This window comes from Uloborus diversus, chromosome 4, assembly GCF_026930045.1.
Source record: "Uloborus diversus isolate 005 chromosome 4, Udiv.v.3.1, whole genome shotgun sequence".
Lineage (NCBI taxonomy): Eukaryota > Metazoa > Arthropoda > Arachnida > Araneae > Uloboridae > Uloborus > Uloborus diversus.
Window position 1 is genome coordinate 106,498,599 of NC_072734.1, and position 25,776 is coordinate 106,524,374.

At 33.7% G+C, this 25,776-nt stretch overlaps 1 protein-coding gene across 2 annotated transcripts in view; it reads left to right on the plus strand.

Moving 5' to 3' along the window:
- The window catches only part of LOC129219688 (obg-like ATPase 1), a 107,194-nt gene that overhangs the window by 35,166 nt on the left and 46,252 nt on the right, over positions 1–25,776 (plus strand). The window lies entirely within an intron of this gene.

Sequence of the window (25,776 nt, forward strand, 5' to 3'; positions counted from 1 at the left end):
AGCTGGAACCAAATCATCACTTTTATTACTGTAAAATGTTCCCGTTTTCAAATAATTGTCACTAGTCCTTTACAAGTCATCATTTATCCTCGAGAAATCCTTGAATACTACTTTGAAAAAATTTGCAATTTTGTGTATGAACCATGTATGACAATGACCCATTGTCCTCTCCACCAAATTCAAATATTTCCAAAAGAAAGTGAAACTTACCTTACAAGGAATTTTAAATTTTAATTTGGTTTATTTTCATCTGGGATTTTTCTTTTCCTCTTTAGAGTTCAAAAAGTTATTTTCTTGACTATATTTTCATTGTTATGTCAAGATACATGTATCAACTATGTAATTTGAAGAACCTTGATCACTTTGACTATTATGGGTTCTCTGTATTTTGATTGAAATTCATAGTTATATCATTCTAAAGCTTCTGTTCGTTTTCACTGCACCAAAGATCTTTCTCAAGCTTTTTCTGTCGAAAATGATCAGTTTCACTTCATATTCTTTGTTAATTGTCTAGTATTTGCTGCCACAAAAACAATTGGTTTTACTAGTATCTTGTATAACTATATTTTTGTTTTGCTACTTCTGTATTTAGATTTAAACTGGTTGACGGGCAAAGTGTGCACATAGAGCACTAAAGTATGTTAGAAATAAAATTTGTTATTCTTTTATTTCCCAAACATTATCTTTTTGTTTTATGTCATTAAATCCCCACCTAATGGGGAAACTTCAGATTACATTTTCTTGCCCAAATCTCATTCGCATGATCTACACAACCTATTTTGAAGTTTCATTCAGATCCATCCAGTAGAACAAGAATTATAAGACTCTGAGTACTGTCAGTTCAACTGTAACTACCCTGTATCATAAAAATATGTCAAGGGCAAAATCATGGTCTCTAAACGTGTCAGGTAATGTGGTTCAAGCACATAAAATTTCTTTTTATAATTGTACTCTTTTACGTTACTCAAACAACTACATACAAAATTTTCAAGTTTTTGGCTAATTAGTTAATTTTCTACTTATCGATCACAAATAACTGATGTTCCCTTCACCAAAAATACCATAATTTGAAAAAAAAAAAAAAGCACCCAGAATGTATTCTATCAAATGCAAAAAATTATCTTTTCTCCATTTGCTTTCATATATTTTTTTTTCCAAGTACCTTTAAACTATTTAACATTATAAATTTCATCCTCATTTCTGCTTAAAAAAGCTGCTGTGTTATACTTATTTTTCTGTGTTTATTGATCATTTCAAATATCAAACTTTTGCAATGTCAGAATACCTAAAGCTTTCGTTTGGAGCAACTCAGGTTATTTTTGTTATTTTCTCAGTTATGAAGTATAATGCATGTAACGTATATCTAGTGCAGAAAAGGAGATGAAAAAGACATTATTTTCTGCTTTTAAAGTAAAAACATTTTGTCATCAATGAACGAGCTAGTTGCACTTAAATATTTATTAGAAATGATTAAGGTGTGACTATGCTCAACACTAATTTTAATGCACACATCTATCAATGAAAACAAATTGAAAATATCTCTTTTCTAGATTTTTTCCCTCATTATGCATTTGTTTTGCTAACTTTACAATGCCTACAGTTTTATTTTTCCATGAATTTTTGTACTTTACCTTGACTCAATATTTTCAGAAATTTTCATTTGCTGTGAAACTTTCAAATTATGTCTACCAATGGGATCAGTAATTGGTGACCAATAATTTGAAAATGGCAGGTTTGAAAATTCACAAAAATAATTAAATCTGCTTCATGTCAAAGTAATTATTACTTGAAATAAATGATTAAGCTTTGTGCAGTCCTCTCCACAAACACATGCTGTATATTTTAAGAAATAGCTTTAAATTCCTGATATTTTACTTTGAGCTTGAAAGTTTGAATTAAATACATTGATTGTTGTCTTTAATAGCATTTTCAGTGGTTTCCAAAGCACTGGTTTCTATCTTTGAACCAGTGATTGGAAACTTTTTGCCCACAGCAACCACTTTGATTACTAATATCTAAGATTTTTTTTTTTTTTTTTTTTTTGCAGATTGAAATTTCTACCACAAAACTATTTTTATTCAATTTGTTTTGCTTGTTCAATAAATAATTCACTTGCATTCTATCACTTTTTTTTTCTGTTGTCAAACACCGGCAAACTTTTTTTTTTATTTTGATCAATCAACTGAAAGATTTTCTTCCAATTTCTACTCATTTGACATGCTGTCATTTAGGATAACTGAGCCACAATTTCTCTATTTTAAACTCTCTCACTTATATTTTATTACTTTTACTGTATTTGTTATTGTGTAGTTATCCAAAATTAAGATGTTTTTTATTTAATTCTAATGGAGCTGTAGTAGAGGCACTGCCTTTTGCAGACCTTGTGTATCCCACAGAATAGCAACCACTCTTTCACATGGTACCACTATCAGTGAAAAATTAAGATGTAATACTTATTAAATCCATTTGAAATTGATTATTGCCCTGATTTGTTTTATCTTGCCATTTAAGGTGACTTGGGATGTAAAATAAATTACTTTAATAAAAGTAGTGCAAGTTTAATACAGCAAAATAAAGTTTCTAAATGTTTAAAAACTCCTCCTTTGTACTTCACAACACACACGTCCTTTTTTACATTGCAATGTAGGAAGCAGGTCCCGACTAACTAAAAGTGAGGCCCAAGGCCGACTATAATTTGGAGGCCCCCTCTCTATTCTACCACTTTAACCCGTTCGGGATGAACGACGCAATTCTGTGTTAGTGCTAGATGCTCTTCAGAGACAAAAGCCGCTTCCCTGCGTTACGGCGATTACTACGCAGCCGTCTGAACGATGCTAGTTTCAGTCTCAGTTTTGGAACGAAATGTTTATTATCAGATGGCGTTGCTTATCCATGTTTTGTTCAATTGGTATCAAACATTAGTGAAGTGAGAATGAGATCCGTCAAATGTCTGTGATTTATTGGATTACATGAAAGAAAATAAAACGTGATAGCAAGTGAAAAGGGAAATGTATACTCATTTTGAAGTGGCTGTTTCTTGTTTTGATTCCATTTATAATGGAATTTAATGGGAGATATTCTAGCAAGGGGTTTTACTTTTATATTCATTTGTGTAGCCATGTTGAACACGTTACCTTTTTGAGGAGGAAATATCTTAATTTATGACGGATCCATCTATGGATCTTTCGGGCGACATTGAAACAACTGTAAATTTTCAGTAAGTTACCGCCCAATATCCAGGGCTAGGGCAGAAATACACCGCCAGCTCATTCATTCCAGCCAAGGACTGCCGTTTCGTGCTTATTAGCACTCATCAGCCAGGCATAGGAAGTGACTGAGCTGAGGGTGGAAAACCTCTTAAGGAAGCCAACAGTGACAAACAAACTGGTAGCTAATATAGAATTACCACTGATCAGACGAGTGACCAAAGCAATGGTTCGGTTCAACTCTAGGATTGAAGGCAAGGCATAGTATTTTCAGTAAGTTATTATGTTTATTGGAGTTTTTCATACAGTAGTTACTTTCTAAAATCAAAAGTTGAAAGAGAAGACAAAGAACTTAGACAGAGATGTGTAGTTTGCTCAAAGCAAAATAAAAGACATAAAACTACATATGAGTGTAAAATGCGCAATGCGCATTGATCCGTGCTTTGAAATTTTTCATACGACTTTAAAGTATTAATTGTTGCAATATTCTTCAAGTATTAAATAATATTAAACGCAAATATTTTTCCTGTTTTGTCTTGATATATAAAAATCTTCTGTGCGGACGTTTGTCACCATAAGTCTTCTAAACGGCTGGACCGATTTTGATCAAATTTTTGTGTGTAATTAAGTTGTGGCGAGCATGGTTTAGAAGCGAGATGGATCGAATCGGAAATTTTTTTTAATTAGTTAATTAATTTAAACATTGGATGGTTATATATCCTTAATTATAAATATTTAACCTGTTGCCAAAGGACAATAAGAAAGCGAGCTCTGCTTTTTGTAATGAAATTTCCTACTGTGATATGTCAATTGAGAATAGATAAAACGTAAAGAGAGAGAGTGAAGCCTTAATTTCTTAAAAGCAACAATTTTAAGTCCCGAGATATATTTTAAAGTACTGGAAGGTTCACGCAAAATGTGTGTTCTGTCGTCGTAGTTGAACCATGTGACCAAATCGGTGCTTTAGGTTTTCCTAACCAAATGATCAAAAAGTACTGTACCTAGCAACATTTGTTTCTTGGCTCAGATCCATCTGAGTTTTGACACCAATGTCAAGAATACTTTAAGGATTATCAAACTAATCAGTACATTATTAAAGGAAAAGATGATAGAATTTAAAGACAAAACAAATTTTATTTTCGTCCAGATAAATTACAACAGGGTAGTTCTGTACACAAAAGATCAGTGCAGTGGAAGATCTTTATCTTTGGTGGAAAGAACAAATTAGGCCATATATGAAGTTTTAAAAGCTTTTGTTCAAAATGAATAATCAAACTGTCTATAACGATAACCTGTCTATTACAATATTTTTTTAGGTACCAACAGTATTGTTGTAGACAGGTTTTACTGTATTATACTTTTGCAGCACAGGGCTTTCTAGTTCTCTTTTTTAAAGTCAGCTATACAAAAATACTTAAAGTGGCATAAAGTTAACCAACATAGCTCATAGTCGTCCCTAATGTCTTTTGCTAAGAAAAAAAAACTGAGTTGTACAAATCATCAAATGACCTTTCTGTGAGGAACATTCCATGGCATAAATACGTTGTAAAATCTCCCCTTAGCACTAAGTGTTTAGTTTTCGAGATGAAGAAATGATAAAGGTTCTCAAAGAGGTTAAACTCCTTTGGTTTCCTTCAATTGCAGCGGATGCGACATAAAATGCATGCTACTTACAACTTAAATTCCCTTGAGTCAGAAAATTAGAAGCAATCCATGACAGAAGAAACAGTCATAAAAGATTGTGAAGTGTGAATTAATGTTGATGTAGTTGCAAATCTTTAATGTACCAACAGAGCTAGATTAAATCCATGATCAGTGGCGCCGACTCCATGGGGCCTGAGGGGGCCCGAGCCCCCCCAATAATTGAAGAAAATTATTAGTTATTTAATGCTTTCTAAACTCACAAATTTGTCTCAGTATTTTTTATTTTCTTTGTTTGAAGATAGTTGGGGCAGAAGCGATTGAACAACTTGGCTGTTCTTCATAACCACCGAGATATTTTGGATGAATTGGATATTCGACCAGTCGTCAACGACTTCAAATTCAGTAATCTAGTCAGGCGGTCGACATTTGCACCTTTCTAAAGACAGCCCTAATATTGGTATATAAATCAATCTTAAAAATATCTGTAAAATAGAGAATTAACTACATACAGAATGTTAGATTTAAAATTTTGAAATATTGGTACTGTTTTATTACCGTATTACTATAGAGTACTGCATTAGTTATTTTCAAATACTTAACTATTTTTAGGGTATAAGACCCCATAAAAACCCGCTATTTACTATATTATCTTTATTAAACAAAATAACTGTGGGATATTATTTTTGTTTAATGAACTCTGAGCCTTATTCAAAGCAAGTTTAAATTAGCGATTTCTCTTATTAATCAAAGTGCGACAGCAATATCTTATGCTTTATTTTTTAATGATAGTTTAAGATTTATTTAAATATAATTTCAATTTTTTTATACATATATTCACTATTCTGTAATAGTCTAAAAACAAAATTATTATACTATAAATTAAATTAACTTTTTTTAAAAATACCGTGTGGGGTTTTTTTTTTTTTTTTTCCCGTTTTTCAAAGCCAAAACATGTTGAGTTAGCGAGAATCGAGTTTTCGGGGTTCTAATGTTGGTAATATATTACTCTAAAATGATTAAAAAACTGTAAAACTTACTTTTTCCTTCTCCAATTTTAAAAATGTCCCAGGGTTAAACCCGCGGTATACCCACCACCCTCCCAATATTTTTTGTATTTAGACGCACTGGGAGTGACCTTCCATGCAAGTCAAGTGCCCTACCTTATATCAATGCCTAGCCACGGAACTGTACGACTTTCCCCAAAAATGTCCCACACTGAAGACAAGTGACATGATCTAATTGAACCAGAAAATTTGTATACAAATTCTTCGATTGACTTTCAAAACGCCATGCCACATGTTTGTTTGTATAAATCATATACACCAGAAAATATGTAAATTGGCATTTTCAAGGTTAAAAAAATCTGAACTTTTTTTTTTTTGGAAAAGTGGGGAGGGGGGGGGGGCGCTGTGGGATCACATAACCCTTGGATCACCGGTGACGTCTAGCCCCCTCAATAATTTTTGCAAGTCGGCGCCCCTGTCCATGATCTTTACAAATGCAGTTGAACTCTGTTGATACAAAATGTCAAAAATCCACTAATTTGGTCATATAACCCGATATTCGTAACAACCGTGAATATGTGAAATGAGGAAGATAAAAAAAAATGCCTTTTTATAATATATTATGTATGTATTTGTTGCATAACTTAATACATTGCAAGTCATTTATTAGACTAATTTTTCATGAGCTGATATTGCTTTTCTTTTTATGCTACCCACCATTGGTTTTTAAGGATTATCTGAAAAAGCTGTATGTATTTAATAAGAAACATTGACTGCCGGGACAAATACTACAGATTTTTCTTCCTTTATGAACCAGAAAAGATAACCTGTAACAACATGAAGTAACCTGCCTTATCAATGTTCTAGGGGAGAATGAAATATGTGGAGCAGGCATTTTTTATTGTGTTAAATTGCATTAGTTATAGCTGTAGAACCTATTCAAAGAAAAGTGATAATGGGGCAGGAAAAGGGACAGGTGATAATACTCAAATTAAGAGATAGTAGGTTTTATTCCAAAGTAGACCCAAGTAGACCTACCTATGCAAAGGTAAGCAACAAGCTTCAACCCTTTCATTCTCAGAATAGCAAAAAGCGGAGAAATGCCTTGGTTCTCACAATAACCCAGCTCAATTTAGTCCAGCACTTCTCCCACCCCCTTGAGAGCTAAGAAGCTTGAACTTAGGAACAATGAAAAAAGAATGTTTAGCATTGACTGCACTTTCTTTGTCAGTTACAATTTTCTGTGCCATGCGAAAAACATAGAATAGCTGTCACCACTTGATAACTAAAAGATGGATAAGTTACTCAAAGGATTAGGAATATATGGTGAGCTTTCTGCAATGACACCAAGTATCAGGAAAAAAAATTTATTCAATCAGGAAATTTTTCCGTGAAGAGGTCAGAAGTTTTGTTTGTCTTAACCAAAACTTTCACTTTATTCTACGTAATATCCATGGCATTTTTCTTGTAGTTCAAGTTCAATAGTAAACCAAACTTAATTATCAAAATCTTCGTTTTAGCCGTAATTTCGTATTAACTGTGGTCGTATTAACAGAGTTCAACTGCATATTAACATATTATATAAAATTCATGGCAATAACCCAAAACAAAAAACTTGTCTCGAGAGTTCCAAATAATCAAGAATATGACCAGGAGATGCCTAGCTAAGTATGTACAACACTTCTGTGGTAAGCATGTAAAGGACAATAACTTTACAATTTTCTTTTCTTTTTTTTGCATTTTTTCGTCTATTGTACATAAGCTTTATTGTACAAGCTTGTTTATTTGGTCTCCTCTGAAAAAGTGTGAAAATACGTCTAAATTCAACATTTCCCTGTTATTATTAGGATTGAATCCAAAACACGCTTCTTCAAATATCTCGAAAACTCATTTCTCCAGATACTATCTTTACCTGCTCATCGCAAACTTGGTGCCAGTTGGGAAGGTCTTGTTGCCGTTGGGATAAGAAAGGTATCTAAAGTGACCACTGATTAGCCTGCTAATCTCTGTTGCTCTTGCCTACTAAATAGAGATGACTTCAGCAAAGAAATAGCCTTCCCTGATTTCAATAGCTAACATTAAAGATAGAATTTAAGACTCTTAGCCATGGGCGCCCATATGCAAAATTGTAAGAGAGGGCTCAGATATTTTAACCATGGTTTAGCACGATATTTTCCCCATGAAAGCCAATTTCAGGACAGATTAGAGTCATTAAAATTTGACATTTTTAATAACTTATTCATTAATGGCTGGAGAAGAAATATTTTTACATTTTTGCAAAGAAAAAGTACTAAAATCAAGGAAGTTCTAATTTCAAAGGGGGGGGGCTTGAGCCCCCCCCTTGCCCCCCTATATGGGCGCCCTTGCTCTTAACAATGCAGAATAAAATATGTCGTTAATACTTAGTTTGTGCTGTTCAGAATGTTTGTTTTTCAAATGTTTGTTTTTATTTTTATTGTGTAGCTGCTATAGGCGCTGATATATTTAATTTCAAAATTTACGATTGTTGAGCCAGATAAATATTCAAACCAGTATAACAGTAATTGAATGTAAAGATCGAAATTAAACAAAAGTTTATCAAGAGATGCAGAAGACATAATGGTTACATTAAAATAAAGTGGGAAGATGGCAAAGCTGTGATATCAGCTCAAAATGTTAAAAGTTCTTTTACTGAGGCCATAGATGGCTTGTATTTCAAGCAAATAAAAATATTGGGTAGAACATTGAAAAATTTTCTATGGAAAGGCTGAGCTCAAATAGTTCTAAGCTCAAACTGTTGGAGGTATTTCCACATTTTTTTAAATCAATTATTAAAATTAATAAAAGAAGGTAGGGACATAGCCAAAAAGAAGGAATGGATGGGGATCTCCAAAGCTTATTCCTTCCTTTTACGTCACCAAAGCTGTCAAAGAAGTGCATTTTTGAAAATTTTCTTTTTAAAAAATTACCGTAATTCTTTAAGTTGCATATTTCTTTTGCTGCTGTAGGGCATCTTTAACAGCGCCAACGCCACCAGCAATGAGGCCCGGTACCGATTTTAACTCTGGGCACTTCCCCATGACCCCCCTCCCACCCCCGCACTGCATATATTTATACCATCACTTCATTTCCTCTCACTCATACACTTACTAACTTCAAAATGAATGTGATGATGCATTGTTTCGTTGCTTATAACTAAATTTTTAAATTTTAATGTAAATTTAAAAACTAATTTGAGGTTTTCACAAAAATATGTTTTCAAATACAGTATCTTTATACAGCAAAAATTGTATAGTTTGTCATGTTTGAGATAAGTGATATATTAACTCCAGCATGTTTTTGGTAATACCATAAGAGAAAATTTTTTGAAGCATTAAGTCCAATTAAATAGAATCAATGGGCCCCATAAGGTGGAAATGGATCAAGTGGATTTTCGTTTATCCGGCATTTGACACTTTTCACAATATCCTTCATGTTTGACCCACTGTCAAGCACTTGTCCTCTGCAATCTTCTAATGGAATTTGTGTCTTTTAAGGGAGATTCATCAATTCTGGAGTACTATCAACTCCCGATTTTTCTGAGAAATTCCGAAACTCAATAAATCTCTCCTGAAATAGCTTAATTTTTTCAATGAAATTATTAACATTACTATTGGTAAAACGGTTTTATGACCGTACAGGGCCCCCAAAGCTCTGGGCCCCAGTACTATAGGTCTAAGGTCCCCTTCCAAACGGCGGCCCTGATCTTTAATGACGTTATATATCATTAAAGATGGTCTGCAGTTGCGTAGTTGGGACTTCCATGAGATTGTTACCGCCATAACCCACCCAGAAATGTCCCCTCCCATCATTAAAGATCATAAGGAACTTCGTCTTTTAAACTTCAGTGTCATAAAAGTTCCAGACATTCCCCGAACCTCTCCCACCCTTAATATCACCAAAGATAGTCAAAAATTTCATTTTTTGGGCTTCAATCCTTTGGGGGGGGAGGTGGAATTCGGAAGGAGAAATTCCAAATCCCGTCCTCCTATAACATCAAAGATCATCTACAGTGTTGCGATTATGGAATTTCAGTCTGAAAAAGTTGCCAGGGTAATGCCCTCAAACCTCTCCTCTTATTAGCATTGCCAAAGATAGTCCAAAAACTGCTTTTCAGCCTTCTTTCCCAGTATAAGTCAAAGAAAGAAGAAAGAAGCATGAAAGAAGGCTTAATGTATCTTGAAAATATCACGAAAAATAAAAAAAAAGGTCAAAAATAAAAAAAATTAAATATCGAAAAATTAAAAATTGGAAAGTAAGATATTGAGATGGGGGAAAATGTCTGTTGGTCAGTCTGTCCCCCCCCCCAATAATGTTACAGTGAATAGTCCGATTCGAACTAATTTTTTTTTGTTTCAAAGATCTCGCCGATGGCATCTCATTCCTATATTTCACTTTTTGATTTGAACAATTTTTCGTTCAATTTTGAACAGTTCAAGAAAACTTAACATTGGTGCCTATGGGGAAAGTCAAGGCAATTCTGAATTTAGAGGCGAATTTCCTTCAAACAAACTTGTAGGAAAAAGCTTTTGATGAAAAACATGTATATAAAATATATTTTTGATTTGCAAAACAATTTTCCTTTCAATTTTGAACTATTCAAATTCCTTAACATAAGCGCCTACAAGAAAACTGAAAGTCAATGTAGATTCTGCACTTGAAGGTGGATTTACTTTAAACAAATTTTGTTGGAAATAGCTCTTGACGACAAACTCCTGACTCTGACTCCGAGAATTTTGGGGCACCTGACTCTGACTCTTGTGCCCGAAAATTAGTCGGACTCTGACTCCCTGACTTGGACTCTGACTTCGTAATTTCGGCAAAAATTTATACACAGAGGAAAAATGACTGACTCCAATTCTTGGATATTCGACTCCAACTCTGACTCCTTTATCCCAAAACAAGTCTGACTCCTACTCCGCAAACATTGGCAGAGTTGCAGTATCAATGATGCACCGATTATCTGTGCTTTTTTTTCCCTCAAAGTTAAAAATATTTAACCTCAATGTACAGTTAAAAAAAAGGATTGCTCCTGTGCCATAAGGTTTTTTTACACACATTTCCTTTTACTCTATTGATTGTAGCTATGTAAGTTAAACAAACTTACAGATAAAGAAAAAGCTGTCTCTGTTTGACCCCCCCCCCCCCAATTGAACAGTAAAACTTAGTGAAAAAAACGCAAAACACGAAAATCCCTCCCTCAAAAAAAATGTTAAATGTGTTGCAAATAACTTCTTACCCTTCCAACAAGAAGTGGGTAAAAAGTCCCACCATTTTGTGCGTCGGGTTTTGGGGGAAGGGGGGGGACAAAAAAATCCTCCCTTTTTAAAATTTTTGTTACTTAAAAAAATACTCAAATCACAGAAACCACACTCTATAATAGTAAAATAATAAACAAAAATGCATCGCTTTTTTTGGGGGGGGGGGTGTAATTTTCATTCTAAAATCAACAATTACAGTGAAGTTCATGGACAATCTTCACTGATTTTTAACTTTTCCGAAACAGGTTAAAATGCCTTACAAGCCCAATTATATAGACAATGGCATTTAAGGAAGTAAAGGGGAACTAATTTAATCCATATTCTTCCTACCAGAAAAAGGATGGGGGTAGGGATTGCAATACCGGTATTTTGAGCAATTTCGTAATACAGGTATTTTCGGTATTAGCTAAAAATAATAAATAATTTTAATTCAAAAATTTTCAGTTTAACTTACTAAATACCTACTTATATTTTAAATGCACATTTATTTTCCCATGATACAGAACTGAAATCAATCTATTGATGTAAAAATTTAACTTTAAAAGCGTGAACTAATAGAATATCATTAAACAAAAGTATTTTGTGCACCATGTATTTATTTTTTCCATTTCCCTGATCGCTCATTTTCCCTTTTGGGAAATTTAATTTCAAGTGTAATTTTGAATGCTCCCCCCCCCTGTCCAATGAACAATTTATTAAAACCATCAATTGCAGGAATGCTTTAGGATTTTTTTCTTCTTAAATATTTGTCTCAACTGTACTAAATTTTGACAAAAACTTTTTTTGTTAGCATTACAATTGGCAATTTTTTCGCACCAGTATTGGTTTGTTGTGTCGTCTCGCTATTTGGCTTCATACTTGGTAAGATAATATTTAGAAATCAAACATTGACCAGAAAATTTGCATAGAGGAAAAGCATAAATATGTTCCACGAATTCAAAGATATTTTCAGATATTTACATAATTATAATTGCAAAGAATTTTGAAAGAAAGCTAAAATGAATAAGAAAAACCAACAAGGTCAAATTTAGTCAAGTTTATCGTAAATTTCTAACCAAAGCACTAATAAAAAGTAAATTCCCTCCTGTCCCCCTTCCTGTTCTAGAGAAAATGATGTTAATATTGGAAAAGTATCGTTTCTCAGGAAAGAAATTTCAACTAGCTTTAAATTTAAAAAATAGTAGAAATACACACATACGAAAGAAACACACAAAAGGGTTTATGCAAAATGCAATGCAACAGACCGATTTTTTTTTTTTTTTTTTTGAAGATAAAATAATGAAGGAACAAATGTCATAATAAAAAAATCAATACTAGAAAAGAACAAAATACGTCTATTGAATTGTTTCTAAGCCATTTAAGTGCTCTACTTTCCTATAGTTGAAACTACTCTTTCTGAATTCATGCAGGTTGGTGGTACTGTTAACAATGCGTGATACTAATTTAATTGCGTAAAAGTATTTTATCTTCTTCTTCTTCCTCAAGGATTAGGCATATAGCCTGTTCCGGCTTCTTGATCGCCCCACCGCTTCCTGGGCCTACCACGATCTCGTCAGACCAAGGGGCATACGAGACCGTTGTTAACAGTACCACCAACCTGCATGAATTCAGAAAGAGTAGTTTCAACTGAAGGAAAGTTGAGCACTTAAATGGCTTAGAGACAATTCAATAGATGCATTTTGTTTTTTTCTAGTATTGATTTTTTATTTTGACATTTGTTCCTTCATTTTATATTTGTTCACAATACGTTTTCATAATAATACAATTTTGGTACAAAATTAAGAAATGTGGCAACGAAACAATGTTTTTAAGCAATTTTTTTAAAATTTCAAATACCGGTATTCCGGTATCACGTTTCAAAAATACCGAATACCGGTATTGAATTTTTGGTCCGGTATTGCAATCCCTAGGTGGGTGTGAGGGCAGGGGGAGGGGCTTGTCAGATGCCAATCTTGGAGAAATACTCTAATTTGCTTCAAAAATTGCAGTTAAAAGTAACGTTTGGGGGGGTGGGGTTCTCTCCCGAATCTTCATCGAAACTGACGTCAGTTTTAGCCTTTGGTGACATTAGGAAGTCAGGGTCTTTTCTTAAATAATTTCCGAAATTTTAGTTTTTAAAAAAAATTTAAGTCTGTCTTAGAGGAAAGAAAAGAGAGTGAGAAAGTTTTAAAGGTTCACTATGGAAATATTTAAACTTTGAACCCGGGCCGGATTTGGAAGTGTGGAGGCCCCGGGGTAACAAAGGAGTGGAGGCCCCTAATCAGGGTTCGAAAAGATCATCATATTTCGAAAAATATCCGATACTTTGATATATATAAAAAGTAGTCGAAAACTTTGTACTGCATAGTGAATAAAATATGACAACGTATATAAAGTACAAATTCAGAATGAAAAAAGGTTAAAAAACCAGTCAAACGTCACAAACAAAAAATAAATCAAATAACAGACTTCCAAACATTAGGAAAAGGGGGAGTGCTAGACAAATCATTGACGATTAAATTAGCATTTTTCCGTCCAGCCCACGTTTTCTCCTGAGTGCAACTGTCCTCTGTAGTTCTGACGTAACCTTGACGTCATCGTTTTCGGTACTGCTCTCATATCTTTTACAACTCGTCTCTCATTCCATTGTTCGCCTCGACTGTGTTTTAGTCGGGTTGAACCTGTCTTCGTTTTTAATTGCACTGATGATGGCACTTGTATTTTAGAGTGCCGAAACAGCTGTTTGCTGGTTTTTTAACCTTTTTTCATTGTGAATTTGTACTTTATATACGTTGTCATATTTTATTCACTTTGATATATATCCGAATATTTTGATATATATATGCATATATCTGATATTTTCGACCCGTGAAAGTTAGGATATTTTGTAAAAATTCTATTGTGGGGGCCCCTTTATTGTTGAGGCCCCGGGGCAGTAGCCCCGCCTGCCCTCCCCTAAATCCGGCCCTGCTTTGAACACTGAAAAGTGCAATTGTACAGTCTTACCAAAACCTTACATTTTGAAGGGGTTTTTTTTCTTTGCTTTCAATAATAGATTTAAAGTATGATTCCCTTATTTAAATTTTTTACATTAAAGGTGCTGAGTTGCCGACCCCCCAAAAGTATGCCTCCCAGGGCCGACCACCCCCTCCGCCCCACCCTAGCTACGCCACTAGATATAGAAATGTCAGAAGGCTCATCCTAAAATGATCTAAGTGAGCTCAGAAACCAATTTAGTTGTGACTGGAGTTATTTAACTGTTAAAAGCGTTGAAATGATATCAAAAACTAAATCCCTGTGAAGCCCCAAAAAAAGTTCAAATTGACTGAAATTTCATTTGTCCTTCTTAATTAATTTACTTCAACTTTTTGATTGGACGAATTTGGATCTACTAGTTTTAACCAGGAATTTCCACATTACAATCTAAATCATAGCATCATCTTATCATACCAGTATAGTATAGTGATGGAAGAAAAAGTTAGAAAGACACTTACATATACAAATATAAAAAATATTGTAGTTTAGTAAAAGGGGGAAGTGCGAGCTTGGGTAAAACTTAAAAAGTAGGTAACATAATCCATCCTCGACTACACTAGTCACGGATGCAATGAAGGTCACTTCGCCCCCACCGCCCCCTAGTAAATCCCCTACTGGAACCTTTTATTAGTAGTTAGTTCGAATATATAAGTAAAACATTCTCTGTGTGAGTAATAATCTCTAACTTCACTCCTTTGTTTGAGCTTAGGCAGAACTACAAAGAAATACCTAACAGCTTGTCATGGTGTACAAAGCCTGAAATTTCATCCTTGTTGTGGATCATCTGTTTGGAAATGACTCAGTATCATGGCGAATCACTGTGGAAATGAAATAGTCAATATATATAAAAGTTAAAATGAGTTACTATGAAAAGTATCAGTCAAAGAAAGCAGACAGTCTTCTATGAGAGCTTCACTACCTCTAGTGCTTTAATGGCTGTTTCAGACTAATGATCCTTAACAACGCTGAAACTGCTGTCTCTGATAGCCATAATGAAATTTTTTGTGTTTGCTTGTATGTCTCGCAAAAGTGACTAGGAAGCATTAATTTACAGCTTTTTAGTGCAAAATAACACTTAACATCATACCTAACAGGGTACTTACCTTCTGGTAGGGGAAAGTGGAGTAATGGCATTCAAAAGGCAATTCCACATGCTCAGATATCTGTTTGCAGAATGGAATTGAAAATTATCTTTGGTACTGGTTACCAGTTAAGGATACAGTCATTGTTAGAAAGAAAGTGTTTTAGCATCCTCACATTATTAGTTTGCAGTTGTTTCATTGTAAAACTCTATGACATCTAAGTAGAAGGTAAGTACTATTTTTATTTTTACGTTGTGCTTAAGTACTATTTTTACGAAGGTAAGTACTTATATTCTTAAATTGAAATTTACTCGTTACACTTATAAAAAATCTGTTTAGCTGTATGATCGTGCTTTTATTTATTTTTGAAGTGCTTTATTATTCCAACTATTATGCATTAAAATCAAGCATTGCAAAAGGTAATTGTGCTTACAAAAAAACTTGAAGTGAAACGTAAGGTTTCAAAAAGAGTGTTAAGTGTAAGACACCAGCTCGGACAGTAATGAGTCCCAGCTGTGTGATGATTTGCCCGTAATTAGAAATGATCTGGAGACAGAAAGCTGCTACTTTTCCAGAGAATTGAAGAGAGATAGCCAAACATGGTTTCACTGCACAATATTTGGAAGGTGGTCGTATAAAGCCTGCACTGATGTGAGCAGCCCAGAAATCACACTACTACATTTGAGGCTTTTATCATTTAAATGCCATATCTAACTTTTGAGCAATATTCTGCCGTGGGCAGATAAACGACATTATCTGTAAAAACGAGTTTTCAAAAATACATGTGTTTGACGAAACGCGTTTTTAATTCAATACTGACAGTATAGGGAAATGTTAGGATGCATTTTTTTTTCAGCGGAAACCAAGAAAGCAAACTTGTACAATAAAGCTAATGTACAGTAGATGACAAAAATGCAAGCAAATGAAAAATTTGCATTTGCTGCAGTTTACCTGCTCAGGGCAAAAAAAAAAAAACCCCTTTTCTTACTAATATTGTAAAGCAAGTTTCATTAGCGTGTGTGGAACAATTTAATTGTGTAACAGTTCTTACATCATGCAGGTAAAGTGATTTTAGTTTGTTGCAGCATCTAATTCCATTTGCCATTTCTTAAATCAATCTTGTATACAATGTCACGTGGATTTTAAAATAAGAAAGAGCGTGGAGCCTTCAAAATAGTTAAAAGCTAGGTTGACTTGACTGCTTTAGTTAGTCATTAAATATTATGAAAATCGATTTTTCTCAAAAAAAAAAAAAGTTTAGAAAATGTATACGATTGAGTCACTATATTAACCATTTTGTTTTTGAAATGCAAAGCTTGGATTCCCTTTTTACCCATGTGCCCAAAGTTCCCAGGTTATCAAAATGCCCAAAATTTGGCAAGGTTTGTAATTTTTTTTTAACTCAAAAAATCGGATTTTTTAAAATTTAAATCAGATTTTTTTTTTAAATTTTAATCAGATTTTTTGATTTTTTAAAATTTTTCCAAAGTTTGTAGATATTATTGTCTGTTTTCCTCGCGAGAGGGCACTTCGACCCTCCTTCTCAAACGCTGAGTTTAATTTTATGCGGGGGTGATCGGTAAACATATCCTTGTGTTTTAAATGGGACAACTAGACAACCCTAACTTAGGCATGCATTTTAATGTGCAAAAAAAAGTCTTAGTGTCCTTTACACCACTTGCTTCACTTGTCTGTTGCTACTTTCGCTATTCTTACATTTTAAAAACTGCTGCTTTTAGGACAAAATACTATTATTCGTATATGCCTTCTGCTGAAGACAGCGAAATAGAATCATGGGATAACATGTGACTAGTGATGTAAATTACCCGAGAATTTATTTTTAGGGGTAAATACCCAGGGCATATACCCGGGTAAACCCGGGTCAAAACGGTCAAAACCAAAACGGGTTTTTACCCGGGCAAGGAAGGAATTTTGATATTGTCTCAAATGTTTTTAAAAGAAAATCATCACCTTTTGATACCACCATTTTTTTTTTTTTTTTTGCAAAATGCGCAATTACTAGGGGATTTACCCTTGCCTTCGTAAAAATACCCCCCCCCCCCAAAAAAAAAAAAAAAATATTTACCTTCCCACCCTACATCACTAATTGCGTGTATTAAGACTGCTCTTCAGTGAGGGAAAACATTGAAGTTAGGGTGTAAATGACTTTCTTCCTTGAACGACGGGAGTGAACCTGAATCAAGTGATTGACACTTCAACAGCCAATGGAGTGGACGGTAACCGATGTAAGGCAGGAACACGTGACCTGTCACAGCTGTCATTGTTCTGGAGGGAAAGGAACCCCTAAATGACCCCCGTCGTCAAGAGCAATCAGGGAAATTAGCTGGCGGCCAAAACCTCACTTGAACAGTACCGACGCGAAGGTTGAACAGAACAGAAAATAAAGTCAGTACCAAAGGGTCTGCGGTAATTTTTGAAACAAAGTTTCTTTTTTTTTGGATATGCGTTCCCAGATTTTATATTCATGAAAAATTGATGAATGAAATGAAAATTTATCATAAATTGAACAGGAAAAACGATTGTCTTATTTTTTTTTTAAAACGATGTTCTCAATTACCACGTCCGAATCTTATTTCGTTCATAAAGCTAATTCGTTTCTTGTCTGAAGTTTAATTAAAGAATGCAATTTTTTGCGTTAGGATAGGATTATATATATATATATATATATATATATATATATATATATATATATATATATATATATATAAGGGAAAACATAAGATGTATAAGCTTAGTGTAAAACTGTGGTGTAGTCCCCGGAAAAAAAGGGTGAGGGGTGAGGAGGGATGATTACATATTGGTTATCGGATATTTACAGTCAAGAGGTGGAACGATGCTGATTTTATTTTTAATTATTGGGAGGACGGCAGAAATGGCGTAATCAGAAAACAATTTCTGATCAGTATATGGTTACATTTCAAAGAGGGGGGGGGGATCCCGCTATTTTTAGTGTGTATATATATATATATATATATATATATATATATATATATATATATATATATATATATGTGTGTGTGGTCGAAAAAGGAATACTTCTGCAATTCGATGGAGGATATGCAACGCTGAACTGACATTTTTGTTAATTAATCAATTAATATTTTAGATATTTATTTATATTTTTCCGGTGATTCATCATGCGCTGGGCTGCATTTGTTTACTATCAGTAAACAAATCATCCCGCAAAAACATAGATAATCAGCATGGTGACTAGAGCAGCATACACAAGACTAAATGATTAATATACTTCTTAAAATTGAAACTCTTTTTCAAAAATAATAATAATAATGATAATATTAATAATATTAATATTTTACGCATCAGACGAAAAGTGCAACAGGCTATAATAATAAGTAGTTGGTAAGTCTTTTATTGAAGTGTATTTTCGAAGCACGCAGTTACATGATGTTTGAGAACAGGGGCGGCAAATAGGGGGGTCAAGAGGGGGCGGTCGCACCCCCAAATTTTTTTAAGCAGAATGATAGAAAATGGGTGAATTCAATTTATGTAAGTCGGAAATCAATGTTCATTAAAAAAAATCACGCTGGTTCTCAGTAACTATTTGATGAAGCTCGACACATTCCCAGACTAGAAAAAGTGTTTTTCGTTATTTGGATGATAACTTAGAAATTCAAGAAGTATTTTTCGGCCTTTTCTCGGCTAAATATTTCATACTTGTGTGCCCAGTGTAACGATGGTATGTCCAATATGAGAGGCTCGTGCAAAGTGGTGTGGCTGCATGGTTTTCTCAAGAAAATTCCTTGATATTTTACATTCACTTTTACGCTCATTTTTTAAGTGTATATTTATTTAATGAGTGTTCATCGCTTTCTTTTGCTAGAAACACGTTTTAGCTGCTCAATGCATTATCTGCTTTCATAGAAACTTCTTAAAAATGCATGTGCTTATTGAATTTAAAAAAAAAAAAAAAACATATCAACAAATACCTTTTATGGGACTCTATAGTTATGCAATCTCGAAGTGACACAAGATGGTCTTCAAGAGTTAAAATCATAAAAACCTTTCTCTATAACTTCAAAGCAGTGATTTGAGGACTGTGAGAATTATTGCAAAACGATTCTTTCAAAAGCTCATGCCCTTCAAAGCATGTATGACTTCGTTTGAATTTTTATTCAATTTGTTTCTATTGCGGAAAGTGTTTTAAAAATGCTTTACTCTATCAAAACATCTTCAATCCGCCACACTTAATTTTCGGACTATTCAAGCCACAGTTCAATCTACAATTGATCTGTGCGTTCATACTACCATAGTTAAATCTGCAATTGAAATTGAAAATAGATTTTACATAGATGCATATTTCAATCAATGGTGAAACGTTTTCAAAAAAATTCTTCCTCCGAGCCAATTTGAAAAAGGCGCTAAAAAAAGAAAAATCCACATGATGATGTGAAGTCAAACACTGATTTTTTAATATTTTGTATGAAGTAATAGATTGTTTTTCGAATAAAATTAACACAAGATTTGATGATAATTATTTTTCTGCATGGTTGGCTCTATATTATCTGGATTGGATTTTTTGAAAACGAAAAATAAAATGTTTCAATTATGAGTAAAATTTTTAGCACTAGGCAAGAAAAATTACAGGCAATATACCGACAGACCAGTTATCACATCCAGAGACTGCAGTTCCGTCCTTGTTGTGGACTCTTCAGCCTGGAATAGTGAATAACAGAGCTGGTGGTAGATGACATCTCATTGAAGCTGAGAGTGCCCACGAGACTAGATTATTCAATGATGAAAATTAAGCTCCTTGCAATTTTTTAAGTTGCCTGTGTGATTTTGAAGTGCAAGACATAAAAAGTGTTTTCATACATAACTTTGTTACTTCAATTATTTTTTTAACTATTCCAATCAGCTCAGCTGGTAGAGAAATTTTTTTGTTAGGTTAGAGAAATATTTTCGAAGCACAATGAGCAAAAGAAAAAAAAAGAAAGAAAAAACCTTTTCTATTTAGCTGTGTTCTGGCAAAACAGCACGACACTGGGTACTGATAGTAAGACGATTCCCTGCTCTTCCGAATTCCAAAAAACATGCATTAAAACTTTTCCAAAAGGTATAAAAACTTCAGTATCGAGATGTTTTGTATGATAACTTATTAGAAAATGAATCAGAATTTTAATTGCGTCTAAGCACTAATTTTTATTCATATTAAACCGATTTTATGACCACTTCTTGTTAGCTAATGTGTGTTGGTTACCGCACTGTGATAATACATATTTAAGAAACTCGACCCCCAAATGAAATGCTGAAATGCCGCCCCTGTTTGAGAACATTTGAAAATACATTTCGTGGGTGGAATTACACGAGAAACAGGGAATTACTTGCAATAATGTACTTAAATTAAAAATACAAGCTGCAGTTTACTTGCAGTACACTTGGAACAATGTACTTCGACTTATTCAAATGCAAAATGTTAGGAGGAATAGAATAACTTTTTAAAACTTTTTTTTTTCTCTTCTCAGGTCTTTTTTTTTCTAATGGTTTTCAATTTTTGGTTACATTAGTTATGCATTGCTTTCTGCGATTCAAAATAGTGATAATAACAATAACAATAATCAGAAATGCTTTTCTTTCTGCGGATACTATGGTGAGAAAAGCAACGGCTAAAAGCACAATTTTCAGAAAATTCATTCATGCTCGCATTTCGAAATTAAATGAAACCTCTTTATTACCACACAATGTTGACAGCTTCGTGCAAACGAAGTCCTAAACTTGATAGCTGCACTCAATCAAGCTTTCATTGATGCAAATTATTGCAATCAATCAAACAATCGTAATCAAACAATTACGTAGAATATTCCCTACTTACGTCAATTGTTTGCTCGTAAGAACGTGAACAATGTCTTACATACGTAATTTATATTCAGAAAAAAAAACAGAATTGAAAATATAATCCGACATTTGCAAATCACACACATTAGTATACTATCCTTAAAATTTAAAAAATATTTCAATTTTTCTTTTTTTGTATAAAAGTATTCATGAAGCAGAATTTATAAATTGTTGAGTGTACTAACATTTATTGCTTTAATTTTTCTAATTTTTCTTTTTTTGATATCTTCTCGACTTCCCGGGGAAATTTTAAACTGTTAGCAAAATTAGGGTCACTCAAATAACTCTAGAACGTGGAAGAGAAATCTGTCAGGCCCAATAAAAACTTTTTGAATGATGTAAAAGACAGAAACACATGTATCTATCTCTATTGATAAAGATGTTCTTGATGTTCTTTCGACTTTATTTTTCTATGCTTTTAATGCAAACTCGTCTGTTCCACGTGTTTTCGCGAGCATGTCCCTCCTCCTGGGTGGTGAAGTTCATTTCCCCCGGCATCGACTTTACTTATTCCCGACCCTCTCGATTTTACACAATACTTTTCAGACAAAAACAGCATTCAGTCAACAACGTCCAGCATCCAGCCCCTGGAATTCATTTGAATGTAGACGTCTTGTATTCAAATCATGACTTTTACAAATATAATTCGGATAGGAACCATTTGTAGAAATAAGAAATCCAACGAGTAGGGTTCTACCACAATTCGTGATTGTGGAAAACATAATGTAAATTCAAGACGTCAAAATTCAAATGAAAGCTTATGGGCTAGATGCTAAATGTTTCTTTCTTTTCTGTTTGGTATTAATTTTTTTTTTTTGAATTTTTCCCCCCAATTTATGAATAATATTAAGTAATGATAATGTTTCAATGAAGCTTTAACACCATTTTAAATCGGGTGTTCCAAAATATCTTCAATTTTTAAATGTGTAAATTGTAAATAAAATATGCACTTTAAAAAGCATGAGCTTTGTGCAAGGAATAGATAAAAGTCAAAAACAACGTCTTAAAAGCACAAGTAAAAGATGTAAATTATAAGTGTAGAAAATGCATTGCTTGATTGAAAACTTGTGGCTATGTATTTGTTTTTGAATCCAGGATATTAAAAAACTTTGACATTTGACACTTTGAATTAAAATTCAACTAGAAATTTTGGTTTTTCGTACTAATATTCAAGCCCAATATATTGTATTTATGGTTCAGTTCCCTTCTTGTTGTTTACCTTTTTATAGCGAAATTGAAGCTGTAAACGAAATTGTTATTCGGTTCCTTAGACTTCACTATGAACAGGCGCGACTGCACAGTGCATACACACAAATATATATTGATAAAGACCGGCTAAAATTGGAAAACCTTAGGTTTCAGGGAAATGTTTTAGACGTCAGACAAATTATTTGTCTGAGCTTATGAAAATTTCAGTGTAACACGACTACCGAAAGATTCTTCGAACATTGTGTATTCATCCAGTTAAAAACAAAATGGTCAGTGTTCTCCCCCTTCCCCCATCAGTTCCCTAATTATCTGTAAATTTAAACCAGTGGTTCCCAATCTTTTGCACGTTGCGACCCTTTTTTGACCAAGTAAAGGACCTGTGATCCCGTAGCCTACATGTCAGTAAAGTATCGCTAGGTGTGGACCTAACCTGGCAACATTGTGAAAGCTACGTTAGATCCTACATTACAAAACTGCTATGTTAGATTCGATCCACTCCCAACTATGCTGTGGTAGGAATAATGTTTCGACCGAATAAGAAACGCTACACGACCCCATTTGGGGTCACGACCCTGGGAACCCACCCCTGCTTTAAAACAATTTTTTTATACTCATTCATGCTTTAAAGAAATGCAGGTATGTATCATTTTTCTCCTTAGAAAGTTTTCAAAAGAAAAATTCAGTGAAATCCTGTTACAACGTATATCAGTATAACCAAATACCCGTTTCAACCAAATAAGTTTTCAGTCCCGATTTTGAAGTTCATTGTTACTGAATTTCACTGCATTATGAATTACATGATCAATGTGTACATACCTTGTAAAGAATTTTTTACGAGTTTGGCTCGAGAAATTATTTTCAAAAATGTTTGTTGAGCTGTGGAAAGCATTTTATGCGTTTACATTTGTAATAACATAGTATAATATAGACAAAAATAGAGGAATACGGTTTTAGACCCCGGGTTTTTTTTTTTAGAAATGGTCGCATTATTTCGAACAAAGTCTCAAAAGAGTGCTGGAAATATTTTGTCAGATTTTTTATGGAGCAAAATGTCAAACAGTATCTACCACCTTTTTCAACGAAATTCATTTTTTCTCGAATTTTAAACAATCAAAGAATGGATATTTCAAAAAAGCAAAAAGTACACGACACAGATAGAGGCTTGAAAAATACTCGGAAAAAAATTTACATGAAAACTTCAAAGGAATTTGTAAAACCTTCATCCAACTTTCCCCGCAGGTTAACATTGGATCCGTCGGCTTTTAGACTTTCAGTGAAAAGCATCCTTAAATTTGCTTATAAAGTAGCATTAATATACATATTTATCTTTCTTTGGATGCACCAGCTCCATTGTTTATGCCTTCTTGATGTAGTGAAAAGTAATGGGGGTAGTGCATCCCCAGAAATAGAAATATTCATTAATGCTATATTATAAGCATACTTAAGATCATTTTAATCTTAATTATATCCGTGAATTAATTTGAATAACTCGGAAAGGTTCTTCACTGAAGGTCTGCGATGCAACTTTACGCAAAATGCGATACTTCCTTTTTTTTTAAATTTACAACGTGAATTTTTTTTTTGTTCGGATATAGGGTTTATAGGCGTGAGTCCTATACTCTGGTTTCATGCCAAAAAATAAGGGAAAAATTGTAAAACAAACCCCTAGAAAAAAGGATGGGTTTTGATGATTTTAAAAATATAATAAGTGATAATACCCCCCATGAGTTAACCAATTTCCTCCATATGTTCTTGCGTACAAACTTAGCACCTCTCTAGCCCTTCAGAAAAGTATTAATGTATAATATAACGATCCCTTCCCCTCCAAATAAAAATAAAGGCTATGAAACTGTCAAAAACTGAAAAAAAATTGCAGGCGACATTTCCAAAAAAGCGGGACGTGTGAATGGAAAAAGGTGGTCATATTTGGATTCAGGAGGTCATTTAGCACAAGAATTCACAAGAATTATCTCAGAAGCACTCTTTAAAAACTATATCCTTTCTAAACACAAATGAAATCGTGAAGATGTTTCCAAGCATGTGGATTCACTTTCAAAAGCACTCATTCATTCCTTCATTGAAAAATGCCTCCGGAAAAGAGGGGAGTAGTAAATGGAAACGGTCGTTTGCGCTAATGATTGTAAATCTTATACACCTCATCCGGTTTTTCCCCTCAAGAAAGGAGGGATCGGTGGTAGGCGTGGCTTAGTAGAGAAATTGAGTTTTTTCGAAAATATTTCAGATAATTGGAACTCCGATATTTTTTTAGAAATGGTCGCATCATTTCAAACTTAGTCTTAAAAGAGAGCTGGAAATATTTTGCGTGTTGGGGCGTTCTTAAAATTTCGATAGCACGATTTGCAGCTTTTTTACAGAGCGAAAGGTCCAACAGTACCTCGTTTTCGAAGAAATTCATTTTTTCTCGAATTTTAAAAAATCGAAGAATGGACGTATCAAAAAAGTAAAAACTAAAATACACAGACATAGGCTTGAAAAATACTCAGAAAAAAAATTGACCCGAAAACTTCAAAGGAATTTTGTAAAATAACATTCAACTTTCCCCGTAGGTTAGCATTGGATCCGAAGCTTTCAGACTCTCAGTGAAGAGCACCCTTAAAGATAGTTTGAATAAAATTTCATCATGAGGTACTGGGGAGCAAATGCAAATGAGCAAGGCAACAGAAAACAATATTTTGATTTTTTTTTTTTTTTTTTTTGCTTATTAATGTGAAAACTGTTTTTGTATTTGCCACGTTATCACTTAAACAGCAATAAAATAAATAATATCATACTCTTAATAACTTCTCACTTTATTCTTGCAAACATCCTTCATGCTTCCTTTTTTTTTTTTTGGACTTGACTAACCTAGATTGCAATTTTGAAATCCTGAAGTTCATCATTGAATTGCTTATACTTCTCCAATTATGACATTGAAAAGAAAGATTCTTTGGTTTACGATATGTTTCTTTCATAATTTCATCAAGTCTTTCAATAAAAAAATATTATAAACTGTGTAATACATATGTATGTATCAGTTTTGCATTTCTTTTTTTTTTTTTTTTTTTGTAATATACCCCGTTTTTGGGTATTTACTCAGGCCTTGGGTAAATCCCCAAAAAATATTTACCTTTCCTCAGGGCTGGATTAGCCATAGAGCAGAAGTAGCATATGGTATGGGCCCCGCGCTTCTGGAGGCCCCGTGTCCTGATTTTAAAAAAAATCAGAAAAATAAAATACCGTCTTAACGTTTCACACTCTTTTCTTGCTCTTTCTCTTTTTCAGATCTAGCTTTTATCAGAAAACTTAAAGATTCAGGTTCAATTAAAAAAATTTATTTTTAATATAGAAACATTTGGGAGAATCGATCTTTCGGTGGGAGCATTGATCTTATTGTCATTGTAAAACATTTGGGCATCGGAAACAAGAAGCTTGAACCACCTTTGGAAACAATTTCCGTGACTAA